The sequence below is a fragment of the Delphinus delphis genome, chromosome 20, assembly GCF_949987515.2.
Source record: "Delphinus delphis chromosome 20, mDelDel1.2, whole genome shotgun sequence".
Classification (NCBI taxonomy): domain Eukaryota; kingdom Metazoa; phylum Chordata; class Mammalia; order Artiodactyla; family Delphinidae; genus Delphinus; species Delphinus delphis.
The window spans coordinates 2,660,180-2,673,917 of record NC_082702.1 but is presented as its reverse complement, the minus strand read 5'-3'; positions in this window follow the sequence as shown (position 1 = coordinate 2,673,917).

Sequence of the window (13,738 nt, the reverse complement as noted above, 5' to 3'; positions counted from 1 at the left end):
ACAATTTTTTTTTAATTAATTTTTGCTGGAGTATAGTTGCTTTACAATGTTGTGTTAGTTTCTGCTGTACCGCAAAGTAAATCAGCTATACGTATAGATATATCCCCTCTTTTTTGGATTTCCTTCCCATTTAGGTCACCACAGAGCATTGAGTAGAGTTCCCTGAGCTATACAGTAGGTTCTCATTAGTTATCTATTTTATACATAGTATCAATAGTGTATCTGTCACAGAATATTGATCATAGCAGCTAGGGATCCACCTCCCCTCTTGTGAGGAGGGTGCTTTGTAAGCTTAGTTAGCTGTTTCTGTTAGTAAATATATGCTTTTCAAATTCCTCTTTACACCACAGTGTCCTTGCAGGCTGGGACCCTCTCGTCCTTTCCCGGGTCTGTAGTTGGCTGGCTGTCACCTAAGCAACAGATGATTTATCGATGTTATTTATAATTATTTTCTTATCGTCATCACCAAAACAGTCATAAGCTTGGAAGTCATTAGCTTGTTGAATAACACCTTTCACAGCCTCAATTTAACGAGATGATCTGTGTACATTTGCTTAATTCAATACCTGGCTCATAGTAAGCTCTCAATGGAAATGGTAGTGATTAATATTACTTACTAGTAGTATTATTTCTACTACTGTGGTTGCTGTATGCCTTCAAGGCTCAGCCAGCATCAATCATAAAATGTGCATTGTTGATTTAATAATATCCTTTCAGGAAAAAACAAAAAAAAGTCCTGTATTAAGTGTAAATAGTAAGGTATGCCTGTGTCTCACCTTCAGAAATACTACATAGGTAAAATTTTGAATGCATCTTAGAATGGAGGGAAAGGGCTATGACATTAACAATAATACAAATTATATGGGTATGAACTTCACCCCCACGATACCTGTGTATAAGAAAGGTCACACGTTTGTGCTCCTCTGAATCAGATCATTCGGAACTTCTCTGGTTGGTGGGGGAAACAGCTGACTAAATTAAGGACCCAATGGCAAGATCCAGAGCAGCTCTTTTGCATCACCAGATGGAAGCCATAAATGGAGGATAGTGGAGCAACAATCTAGAACGGGTAAGATAGACACTTGATGGCTTTGTGGAAAAGAAGCTCTGTGCTGGCTGAGATGTTACAGGAGAGAAATTGCTTTCTATCTGATTTAAACTATTGGTAATTATGAGTCTCTCTTAAGACAGCCAAAGCAATAGTATTGAGCTATTTCCCAAACACAGGATGGAGTTGCAGTAGAGATGGCTAATTCACCACAAAACCTGCTCTTCCCTTCCAATGTATGGAATTATTCCTGGAATGCCTTCCCATACAGGGACTATATTTACTAGTCCTCTTGGCATCTCAGTGTGGACTTGTGAGCGGTTACCACCAATAGGACTGGAATGGAAGTGACAGTGGCCATTTGCACACCAAGGTGCTTAAAAACAAGCATCCCGGGCTTCCCTGGTGGCGCAGTGGTTGAGAATCCGCCTGTTGATGCAGGGGACACGAGTTCGTGCCCCGGTTCGGGAAGATCCCACATGCCGCGGAGCGGCTGGCTGGGCCCTTGAGCCATGGCCGCTGAGCCTGCGCGTCCGGAGCCTGTGCTCCGCAACGGGAGGGGCCCCAACAGTGAGAGGCCCGCGTACGGCAAAAACAAAACAAGACAAAAAAAAAACAAAAACAAGCATGCCTGCTCCATATTCTTTCCCCTCTTGTTAGCTGGATAGAGAGGATAACAAAACCCTAGGCAATGGTGTAGCCCCAAAACTCAGGGTCCTTTAACAACCATCTCATGGAGACAATCTCCATCACCCAATACCCTATATCCATCCAAATTGTTACATGATCAATAAATAAATAAATCTCTAATTTGTACACCCATGTTACAGCAGCATTAGTCCAAAAGATGGAAACCACTTAAGTGTCCATTGATGAATGAATAAACAAAATGTGGTATATACATATAATGAAATATTATTCAGCCTTTTTTTTTTTGCCACGTGGCATGTGGGACCTTCGTTCCCTGACCAGGGATCAAATCCACGCCCCCTGCACTGAAAGCGAGGAGTCTTAACCGCTGGACCACCAGGGAAGTCCCTATTCAGCCTTAAAAAAAGGAAGACTATTCTGACACATGCTATGGCATGGATGAGCCTTGAGGATATTATACTCAGTGAAATAAGCCACAAAAAGACAAATACTGTATGATTCCACTTATATGAGGTACTTAGAGTAGTCACATTCACAGAGACAAGTTCACAGGTCAAGTAGAATGGAGATTTCCAGGAGTTAGGGGAGGGGGAATGGAGAGTTAAAGTTTAATGGGGACAGAGTTTCAGTTTTGCAAGATGAAAACAGCTCTGGAGATGGATGGTGGTGATGGTCACACAACAATGTGAATGTACTTAATGGTACTGAACTGCACACTTTAAAATGGTTAAGGTGGTAAGTTTTATGTTATGTGTATTTACAATCATTAAAAGTTTTAAGAGAAAAAAGCTTGTGATTTACCATTATAATGTATGGTGTTGTGGTCTGCATATGTGTCCCCACAAAATTCATGTGTTGAAACCTAGCCCCTAAGGTGATAGTATTAGAAGGTGAGGGTCTTTGGAACAAGACAAGGTGAGGGTCTTTGGTCAAGAGGGTGGAGCCCTCATAATTGTAACTAGTGCCCTTATAAAAGAGACCCAGAGAGCTCCCTTGCCCCTTCCACCATGTGAGGACACAGCAAGAAGCCCACCATTTACACCCCTGAAGACGGCATTCACCAGAACACAACCATGCTGGCACCTTAATCTTGGACTTCCAGCTTCCGGAACCGTGAGAAATAGACTTCTGTTGTTCATAAACCTCCCAGTCTGTGGTATTTTAGTATAGCAGCCCTAATGGATTAAGAAGTGTGGGTTTCCTAGTTATGGAAGCTTCCCGCACCCTAACTAATTCAGGGTTTTTGGATGCTAGGCTCAAAAAACAGTTCCAATGCTCCCCTTCAGGGATTCATCAGCATCTAGATGGAAATGAAAGCCGTGGGACCAGATAAGATCACGGGGGCTGGGAAGAGAATGGAGTCTGAGATCGAAGAAAGAAGCAAGCAGTGGTCACCTGACCCAAGGCCAGCCAATCAGCAGCCTTCCCTGGGATTTTTCCCCTTTGGAATTGAGAAAAGCTTTTGTCTATCTCTGTGGGGTATGGGAGACTTGGGAGCTGATGGCAGCCTTGTCATCGTGTGCAGGAAGCCAGGCTGCAGGAGGAGAAAATGAAGCTGCACGGAGAAGCAAGAGGGGAGAGAGAGGATGACTCAGCTGAGTTCAGGTGCCCCCCCAACACCCCCTAACCTTCCTGAGGTTGGTTTGTTCAGCTCTGCCTTCCCTCCAGTGAGTTTCTCCCAGGAAATCCCCTTTGTCGCCTCCGCAAATTCCACTCGAGTGTCTGTCACTGTAACCAAAAGAGCCCCGAGTCCCCCACAGCACTCTGTGCATTGCAAGCATCGGTCAGTGTTGAATGAAGTGATACGTAAACCCCCAGGGCTGTACCCAGAGGGATTCCTGGGTGCAGGGGCTCAAGGAACACTCCCATGCTGGAGCCCTTTACAAACCCCCTTCCTACGTCCTCCTGATTATATCTTCTCCTCCAAGTGACAGGAGCAGCTGCCCTGGGCAGACCGGAGGTGGAGAGTTTGCAGCACAGCTGCTGAGAAGTCCCCTGAGATACAGAGAAAGACCACACACAGAGACACACACACACTATTCAAATTATCATGCTGAGGAGAACCATCTCTTGGGGTTTCGTCATGGGCTGGACACAGTGCTGAGGGCTTTGTTTCGATTAACATTGTCATCCTCTTCTCCACCCCCACAAGGTAGTGTGGACACTTCCTCAAAGTGCGGGTCTCCAACCTGCAGCATCGTCCCCACCCGGGAGCCTTTGAGAAGTGCAGGATCCCAGGCCCCACTCTGACCTACCGAGGCAGAATCAGCCTTTTAACCTGATCCTCAAGTGATTCTCACCCACGTGAAAATCTGAAACGAGCCAGTGCCACATAAACTACAGGATGCCCGGTCAGATTTGGATGAGAAATGTTTTAGTAGAAAATGTCTTGATACTTCTAAAAAATTATTTGTCATTTATTTGAAATGCAAATGGAACTGTGCATGCTTTAATTTTATTTGCTAAATCTGACAGCCCCATGTAGGGGACACGGTGGGTGCTCCTACAACATCCATCCACCCTCTTTGCTTCACTGCCGTCCCCAGATTTCCACACCTACTCCGTGCATCCCAGGTGCTGAGGGGTGCATGGGAGGGAGGGGACAATCCCACCCCTGGCTCTGTCCTGTCCTCCCTGCCTCCGGCCTCTCCCCATATCAGCCTCAGAAACAGCTTTCTATCACCCCGAAATGACGATTTCTTCCCTGTCTGAAGCCCTCCTACAGCTCCCCAACGCCCTCCGGAGGAAGTCAGAGCTGGCTGAGCTCCAAGACCCTTCATTGTGTGGCTCTGGCCCACTCGTCCAGAGTCACATCTGACAGCCGCCCCCAACCCCCAAGGGAACAGTAACCTATAGCCACAGAGAGCTACTGGAAAATTTCCCAGCTGTGCTGCCATCTCTCCACTTCTACATGTTTGTTCTAGCTGTTCCCTCTACCTCTGTTGCCCTCCCTCATTTTGTCTCGATGATTCCTTCTCGTCCTTCACGACTCAACCAGGTTAGGTACCTCCCCTGTGCCACCCGCCACCACCTCCCTGTGCCATCCCCATTATTACAATGACCCCTTTTTGTCCAGAACCCACAGTGAGCAAGGGCAGAACTGAGATTCGATCCCACACCCATCAGGCTCTGAAACTCTGGTCATTGCTTGGGGTTTCCTTGAAGGCCCCTTGTGGCCCTAACACTTTAGAATTCTATGATCCAGGTGTGTGGCTGCTCCATGCAATCTGCACAAATCTCAAGGATTCCAATCCCCAGGAATCGGATCATAAACTAGGAGGACTATGACAGTTAGGGCTCAGGTTGCATGAAATTGAAACACAGTTCAAACAGATTTAAGGCAAAAAAAAGGAGAAAATTGTGTTGGCTTGTATAACATCAAAAAAAACCCATATAGGGGCTTCCCTGGTGGCGCAGTGGTTAAGAGTCCGCCTGCCGATGCAAGGGACACGGGTTCGTGCCCCGGTCTGGGAAGATCCCACATGACGTGGAGCGGCTGGGCCCGTGAGCCATGGCCACTGAGCCTGCGCGTCCAGAGCCTGTGCTCCGCAATGGGAGAGGCCACAACAGTGAGAGTCCCGTGAACCACCAAAAAAACAAAAAAAAACCAAAAAACCATATATATAGACACCTTCAGGTATGGTTTGATCCAGGAGCTCAAAGAGTGTCACCAAGGCCTAGTCTCTTGCCATCTAACTTTTGGCTCTGCTACCCTCCCTTTTGTTTCACTCTAGGCATCCACATGGTGGCAAGGTAGCCTCCAGCAGTTTCCAAGCTACACTTACTTCCCTAAAAGTTAGGTGGGAAAGTTGGTGCCTGCCTTTCTCTCACTTGTTCTGGCAAACGTTCCATTCTGTTTTGTTGAATCTGACTGGGTGGCCTGAACCAATCACAGTGGCCGGGGAGGGGGTGAGTCACATGATCACTCCTAGAGCTGGTAATGGAGCCAGCTTCCCCAAAACCAGGGGGAAGGGGAGTGGGGGAGAAATGGCCCACTCGACTCCCCAGGAAAACTGGGTGCAGTTATCAGAGACAACGGAGTGGGTACCAGGAGAATAAAGATGGTCTCAAGGAAGGGTCCGGGCTGGCAACAGGTGGGCGTGCTGGGTACTTTACAGGCATTTCCTCGTGTTACCTTCATCACTGTGCAAGTGAGACAGGCTGGGACCCGGGACCCTTTGCTGCAGTGCTGCAATGCTTACACCTGGACAAACATCAAACTGTATGGGACTAAAAATAACTGCAAGAAAGTGCAGTTGGGGTAGAATTATGGACAAAAGATACAAAGAGACCGAAAAACCCAACTGCCATTTCTGAAGAGCCAGGAGCAAAAACAGGGTGTTGGGACCCAAAGCAGGTATTGAGCATGCCCCCTGTACACAACACTACCAGAGGGGTGGGCAAACCACCTAAGTCACTCCTCTGGCCTGACCCCTGGACACGCCCCTACCCTCACCCCAGATAAGGAACAAGCTTCCACCATTCCCCCCCCCAGCAAGCCAGCCAGCAAGGGAACCTGTTGCTTGTTGTCGCTCCCCCTTGCTGCAGCAGGGGCCCCAATAAAGCCTTGCCTGAATTTCTTGTCTGGCCTCTGATCAGTTCCTATTGATTAAGTAGGCCTAGAACCCTGGTTGGTAACACAAGGAGTTGACAACATCAACTAAAATTTATCCAGGGGGACACTGGTGTGCTCTTCACTTACGTGATCTCAACTAATCCTCACAATAATCCCACGAAGCGGGTGCTAGACGTGGAAGATAAACAGAGATATGGACCCACACATAAATGTATCACTCTTGTTTCAGTACATTCCGCCTGCTATCACAGAACACAGCAGACTGGGTGGCTTATCAACAACAGAAATTTATTGTTCACAGTTCTGAAAGCTACAAGTCCAAGATCAAGGCCGCAGCATGATTGCCTCTTGGTGAGGGCCCCGCTCTTCCTGGTTTATAGCCAGCACCTTCTCGATGTGGCCTCACACGGTGTAAGGGGCTAGCAAGCTCTCTGGGGTCGCTTTTATAAAAGCACTGATCCCCACATCTGAGGGCACCAGCCTCATGACCTAATTACCTCTGAGGGGCCCCACCTCCCAGTGCCAAGTCACGAAGCATTAGGATTTCAACATGAATGTTGGGGCGACGCGGATATTCAGACCATGGCAACTCCCTCTGTAAAGGAAGTGTGAAAGCATAACTGTGTATTTCTTCTTTGAGAATGAAATGTGTGTCTCATTAAAAGGCTTTCCTAACTACATCTGTTAAAAAATAAAAATACCCAAATGACGGGGGAATTCCCTGGTGGTCCAGCGGTTAGGACTTCAGCTTCCAATGCAGGGGGCATGGGTTTGATTCCTGGTCAGAGAACTAAGATCTCAGCATGACGCTAGGCCAAAACATAATAAAATAATAAAAGACAGAATCATAAAACATTAAGGGACTTCCCTGGTGGCGCAGTGGTTAAGAACCCGCCTACCAATGCAGGGGATACGGGTTCAATCCGTAGTCCGGGAAGATCCCGCATGCCGCGGAGCAACTAAGCCCGAGTGCCACAACTACTGAGCCTGCGCTCTAGAGCCCGCGAGCCACATCTACTGAGCCTGTGCACCAAAACTACTGAAGCCTGCGTGCCTAGAGCCCATGCTCGGCAACAAGAGAAACCACCACAATGTGAAGCCCTCGCACCACAACGAAGAGTAGCCCGCGCTCTCCGCAGCTAGAGAAAGCCCGCGTGCAGCAACGAAGACCCAACGCAGCCAAAAATAAATAAATAAATAAAACATTTAAAAAAAATCCCCGAGTGAGACTACATTGACTATACACACGCTTCCTAAAACTCTTGACACCCAAGGAGAAAAAAGTTGACCAGAGAAAGAAATAAAGCAAAACCCCAAAGACCTCCTTAAGTATAAAGCTAATGAGCTTTTACTACATTTAATTATGAAATATACTATGATTCTTATTACGGAATAGGACAATTATATTAAGATCCTGTAGATTTCAGTTCACGGGAAGCCTGCTTTGGCAATTACAAAACGTCAGGAGAAAGTTAATGTGAGTTGGAGGAGGCGTTGGTTGGTGTAAACAAACTATAAAACCCATTAAACTTTCCTCTTCAGGGGGTGAGTTGTTTCCCGGAGCTATAAAAAGTTCAGCATAAATTCAAATGGTTATGAGGTTATGAGGAACGCTCTCTTGCTGCTGAAGGAGTTCGTTTAAAAATAAACGTTTATTTCTGTCTGGCAGTTTTTCCTGACAATATCACAGGACATGAGATGTTTTGGGTTGCTGGCTCTGCATCTGTTCTCATTCCCATCTCCCTGACTCCGCCCCCGTGTCCCCCCTCCTACCCTGTGCCGCCGGAGAGAGGAGCTGAGAATTACCACCTGGCAATCTAAGTCCAGGGTCGGGCCCTTCACCTTCACAAAGACAGCCCGCTTCTCCGGTGGTCCCCTCTGGGGAGTCAGCATCCCAGAATAAGTGGCACTGGGAAAAGGCTGCTTAACACAGGGACCTGTATCTCATATTTACAAGAATGTTATTTCCTGTTTTTGTGGGGATTCTCTCTTGACAAATGAAACTAAAAATTATTTTTTGAAAGAGTTGATCCTCACTGCATGTGGATTCCATACCTGTGAACTCGCCGACTCACTAAAGTGTGCTACCCCCAACCAGTACCCAAAATCAGTACTCACAAGAAACCAGCCCTGCTGACACCCTGATCTCGGACCTCCAGCCTCCAGAACGGTGAGAAAATAAACGCCTGTTTGACTCCCTCCTACTGTAGGCCCTGCTCACTGTCGGCGTGCCCAGGGAAGGGGGTATTCAGGCCAGTGGAGAACCTGCCCCCCACCCTGGGCTGGGCCATGGCCTCAGATGAGGCTCACCACACCCACTGCTGGTCCTAAAGCCTGAGTCCAGCCCCACCCCTGCCTCTCTCCTGCTGTGTCACTTGGGGAAAGTGCACTTACCTCGTAGAGCCTCACTTATCCCGACTGTAAAATGGGCTGATGCTTTGATCTGCTCTGCCTTCTTACTGGGTGAGCGTGCCGGTGAGCTAACATAAAGGGGGCAGTGTGACCCCATCATTAAGCAATTCATTCACAATTTCATTGTTCACCCTTGACTGGTACCTGCGGCGTGGTGAAGATGATTCACTCTCAAATCCAGCCCCCCACCACGCCCCCCCGCCCCGGGAGCCCTCACTGGGGGGTGCAGTCTTACACAGACACACCACCCATTCATCCCAGGACTCTTCCCCTCCTTTGTTCACAGGCTCATCCATCACCTGTTTATCCAGTAAACGTTACCGGAGCCTCCCGGGTGCTCTGGGCTGGAGACCCAGACGTGAACCCGGCCCTGGAGGATCTCCCTGCTTTAAACACCATACAAAGAGAAAACGTTAATTATTATTTTGAGTAATAATTACATTGGTGCTACAAAGGAGCCGAGGAGCTTCTATAGGGTATGGCTAAGTTTGCTGCCAAAGGAATTCTCGCCCTCGGGCCTGGGAAGAAGGGTGACAACCACTTTCCTCCCATGTTTATTTACTCATTCAGGAGCAGGCCCCAAGCTGGGAGCTGGCAACAACTGGGTCTGTGTTATTGAGTTCCTCACCAGAGGGTCGGCAGGGCAGACACACACACACACACACACACACACACACACACACATAGTTGAAGCATGAGGTGGAGAGAGAAGGGGCACCGTGGAAGCTCAGATGAGGCCCTTCATCCAGGTTTATTGCGGTGGGCATAGTCAGGGAGGACTTCCTGGAGAAGGCAGCATCTGAATTGATCACTGAGGGATGTACGATGTTACCAGGTGAAGAAATGGAGGGAGGACATCCAGGGAGTCCTTCTTTCATTCTATTCCTCACCAATAACTATGGTATACTTTAATGCTGGAGAAACAGCCGTGGTGTTTCTCCAGCATTAAACCATCAGGTGATGTTACATGAATGGCTACTTAATTTGCGGACCCAATGAAGAGTGAAAATGCAGAGCCTCATGTTAAAAAAAAAAAAAAGCATTTAGAATTTGAAGATGGGGACTTCCTTGGTCATCCAGTGGTTAAAACTCCATGCTCTCAATGCAGGGGGGCCCGGGTTCGATCCCTGGTCAGGGAACTAGATCCCGCATACCACAACTAAGACCCAGAACAGCCAAATAAATAAATAAATATTTTTTTAAAAAAAAGAATTTGAAGATGGCCACAGGAGAGCATTAAACCGAGCGTGGGGCCCTGGGCAACCATACAGGTTGCAATTCCAGGGAACTGGCCCTGGATGTGTGTGTGACTTTTGTCACCTTTGCTTTCGAGAGCAGACAGCTTGGCATGAAAAGGCTTGAGGGGATGTGATGGTAAAGAGGAGTCTGGTCGGTTAATTCAACCATGCTAAGAAGGACCAGGTTCATGGGCAGGAGATCTAAATAGACATTTCTCCAAAGAAGACATACAAATGGGCAATAAACAAATGAAGAGAAGCTCATCATCACTAATTGCTAGAGAAATGCAAATCAAAACTACAATTTAACAAATGCCGTGAGCTTGTGGAGAAAAGGGACCATCCTACACTGTTGGTGGAAATGTCAGTTGGTTCAGCCACTATGAAGAAACAGTATGGAGGTTCCTCAAAAAACTAAAAATAGGGGGGGAAAAAAGGACCAGGTTCCCCCCTCTCCTCCCTTCCATCCTAAGTGGGATCTCCGACTGTCACCCCTCATGGCGGCCGCCGCCGCTTAAAGTGTCACCCACAGACCAGACAGTGCAGGACCACTCTGACTGCTTATCTCCTGTTTGAGAGTTGGGGAAACCTCTCCCTGAGGTGCCCCACAAACCTGCCTTCATGCCTCATTGGTCAGAGGGTGTCACACACCTGAGCCTCAGCCAATTGCTGGCAAGGAGAACGGGAGCGTCTGATTGGCTTAGGCCAATAAGCACTGCCCTTTATTGGGCCCTCATCATTCCCACAGGACTCTGTGTGCCAGGTCACTTCCAACTCGGATGAAGACACTGATGAACTGGTCCACCCAGGGTGTTGCATCTCCGCGGAGGGGTGCTGGGGGGCGTTCTGAACCTGGACACACCCACTGTGTGATGCTGAAGCTCGGAATGGACCCAGTTTGCCGTCTGCCCCTGTATTCTCTGAGCCTGCCCAGGAGCTGTCGTTATGATAAGTGCCCAGTACACAGGAATCGGACAAGTGATGAGTAGAGGATAGTCTGTGGTGAAATAAGCTGTTTCGTTCGTTACATGGTGGTGGGCTGGGGGTGGGGTGGGGTCAACTTTGCATCCGGGTTGGGCTTGCCTTCATTAGTGACTCAATGATAGGTAAAGTGAAAAATAGCTAATGTTTATCGACTGACGCCTTACTCTCTGCCAGGCAGTGTCCTAAGTGCTTTGCATGTATTCACTCGTGAATCCCGACAGGAACCCTGAGAAGTGGTTACTATTCTAGCGTGTGGCTGAGGCGTGGATGCACGTGAGGAGCATAAGAATGCCCTGGAGGGCTTGTTAAAACAAAGTGCTGGCCTGCCCCCTGAGGTTCTGAGTTGGGGGCCGAGAATTTGCATTTCTTATTTATTTATTTAGGCTGCGCTGGGGTCTTAGTTGTGGCACGTGGGATCTTTAGTTGCAGCATGCGAACTCTTAGTTGCTGCATGCATGTAGGATCTAGTTCCCCCGACCGGGGATAGAACCCACGCACCCTGAATCGGGAGCACAGAGCCTTATCCACTGCACCACCAGTGAAATCCCAGAATTTGCATTTCTAACGGGCTGCTAAGGGATGCTTTGCAGCTGTTTTGGGGACCGGACTTTGAGAACCACTGTTAGAGGAACATTTGCTTGCCAAGCCCCTGCACTCCTTCTGCGGGGTGCCCTCTTGTAATTTGCACAAAGGCACCACATAAGCTAGAGGAATCCTGGGTCTGAAAGGGTCCGATTGAGTCAAGGGTTTAAGTTTTTTTTGTTTTTGGCTGCACCGTTCGGCATGCGGTATCTTAGTTCCCCGACTAGGGATCGAACCCATGTCTCCTGCAGTGGAAGCTCGGAGTCTTAACCACTGGACTGCCAGGGAAATCCAAGGGTTTAAGTTTTAAGAGGCGCCTTCTGAGGAATGGACACACAAAATGTGGTCTATCTATGCAATGGAATATTATTCAGCCTTAAAAAGGAAGGAAGTTGTGACACCTGCCATGACGACATGGATGAAACTTGAGGACATTATGCTAAGTGAAATAAGCCAGAGTCACAAGAGACAAGTACTGTATAATTCCACTTACTTACTTGAAGTGTCTAGAATAGTCAAATTCATAGGGAGAAAGTAGAATGGTGGCTGCCAGGGGCTGGTGGCAGGGGGAATGGGGAGTCAGTGTGGACAGTTTCAGTTTTGCAAGACGAATCGCGTTTTGGAGATGGATGGTGGTGATGGTTGCACAACTATGTGAATGTACTCAATGCCATGGAACTGTATTCTTTTTTTCTTTTTTTGGCTGTGCCGCGCCGCTTGTGGGATCTTAGTTCTCCGACCAGGGATCAAACCCGTGGCCCTGCAGTGGAAGCGCAGAGTCTTAACCACTGGCCCGCTAGGGAAGTCCCCTGGATTCATTTTCTAAGAGGGGAGAAAACTGGGGGGAAAGCAAGCTTCTTTGCTGGGGGAGGGGCAAAACATTCTCCTCTGTCCACCTTAAGGTTTGAGATGTCCCTTAAAAAATCCAAGTGGAGGGCTTCCCTGGTGGCGCAGTGGTTGAGAGTCCGCCTGCCGATGCAGGGGTCGCGGGTTCGTGGCCCGGTCCGGGAGGATCCCGCATGCCGCGGAGCGGCTGGGCCCGTGGGCCATAGCCGCTGACCCTTCGCGTCCGGAGCCTGTGCTCCGTGGCGGGAGAGGCCACAGCGGTGAGAGGCCCGCGTACCGCAAAAAAAAAAAAAAAAAAAAAAAAAAAAAAAAAAAAATCCAAGTGGAGACGTCAAGTGGTCAATCAGAAGTGAGTGGGAACAAAGATCAGTGTTTTCCTGGAGCAGAAAAGATGCCTGTGTGGCTGGAACACATTGGGCAAGAGGGGAGAAGTGGGCAGAGAGGTGGGCCAGGGTTGGTTAGATCAGTGAGGAGGTTGGTTTTCACCCGCTCTCGGACAGGAGGTTGTGACTCAGCCACTGACCGCTTGTGAAACCAGGGGAAAAGTGATTGTCCATCTAATGAATGATGGTTACGCGCCAGCCACTGTCACACCCTGTCTGCACACCAGTCCGGACGGTGGAGGTGGGGGCGAGGGGAGTGTCCTTCTCACCCTTCCTGCACCGAGGAAACGAGGTGTGGATCAGGCGTTGACTAGCCCTGGGTCCACGCGGCTCCTGGGTCGTCCTCCGGCCTGGAACCGTCTGTGCACGGAGCTCCAACTCATCTTCCCGTTGCTGAAATGGGGAGACTGAGGCCCTGTCCAACGGGGGCACGTCGAGGACTTTCAGGCAGTTCCCTCCCCGACTCAAAGGGGGGTAAACTGAGGCCAGACACCGCGTGCCGGACTCACAGAAAAGATCAGGGCGCCTGGGTCGGCCCCCGGCCCACACTCCCCTGAGGCCGGCAGCCGGCTTACATTCGGATCGCGCATCAACCTCAGACCGCGCATCAACCTCGGACATCACTGCTTCTGCCCGGGTGGGGGTGGGGTGAAACGCGACCCGTTGTCAAGGAGACGCACCCCGCAGGCCCTGATTGGCGTAGAACTCAGGCCCGGGCCGCCCGCTCCTAGGGTACAGAGGCCCCATTTCCTGGGGGCCAGGAGCCTCTAGCCTCCTCCAGTTTCCACGGCAACGCCGCCATGGCTCCTCCTTCTCCCTTCGCCCACCGGCTCCCACCTTCGGCACGTCTGCGCATGCCCGGGGCCCGCCCGCGCGCGGGCCAATGGGAAGACCTACTCGTGCATTCTCGGAAATGTAGTCCAAACCCTGGCGCTCTGAAAGGCCATGTTTGCGAGGACCCATAGGCCGCTGGCAGCCCTTCGATGCATCTTGGGAAATGTAGTTCCTGCTCTGGCGG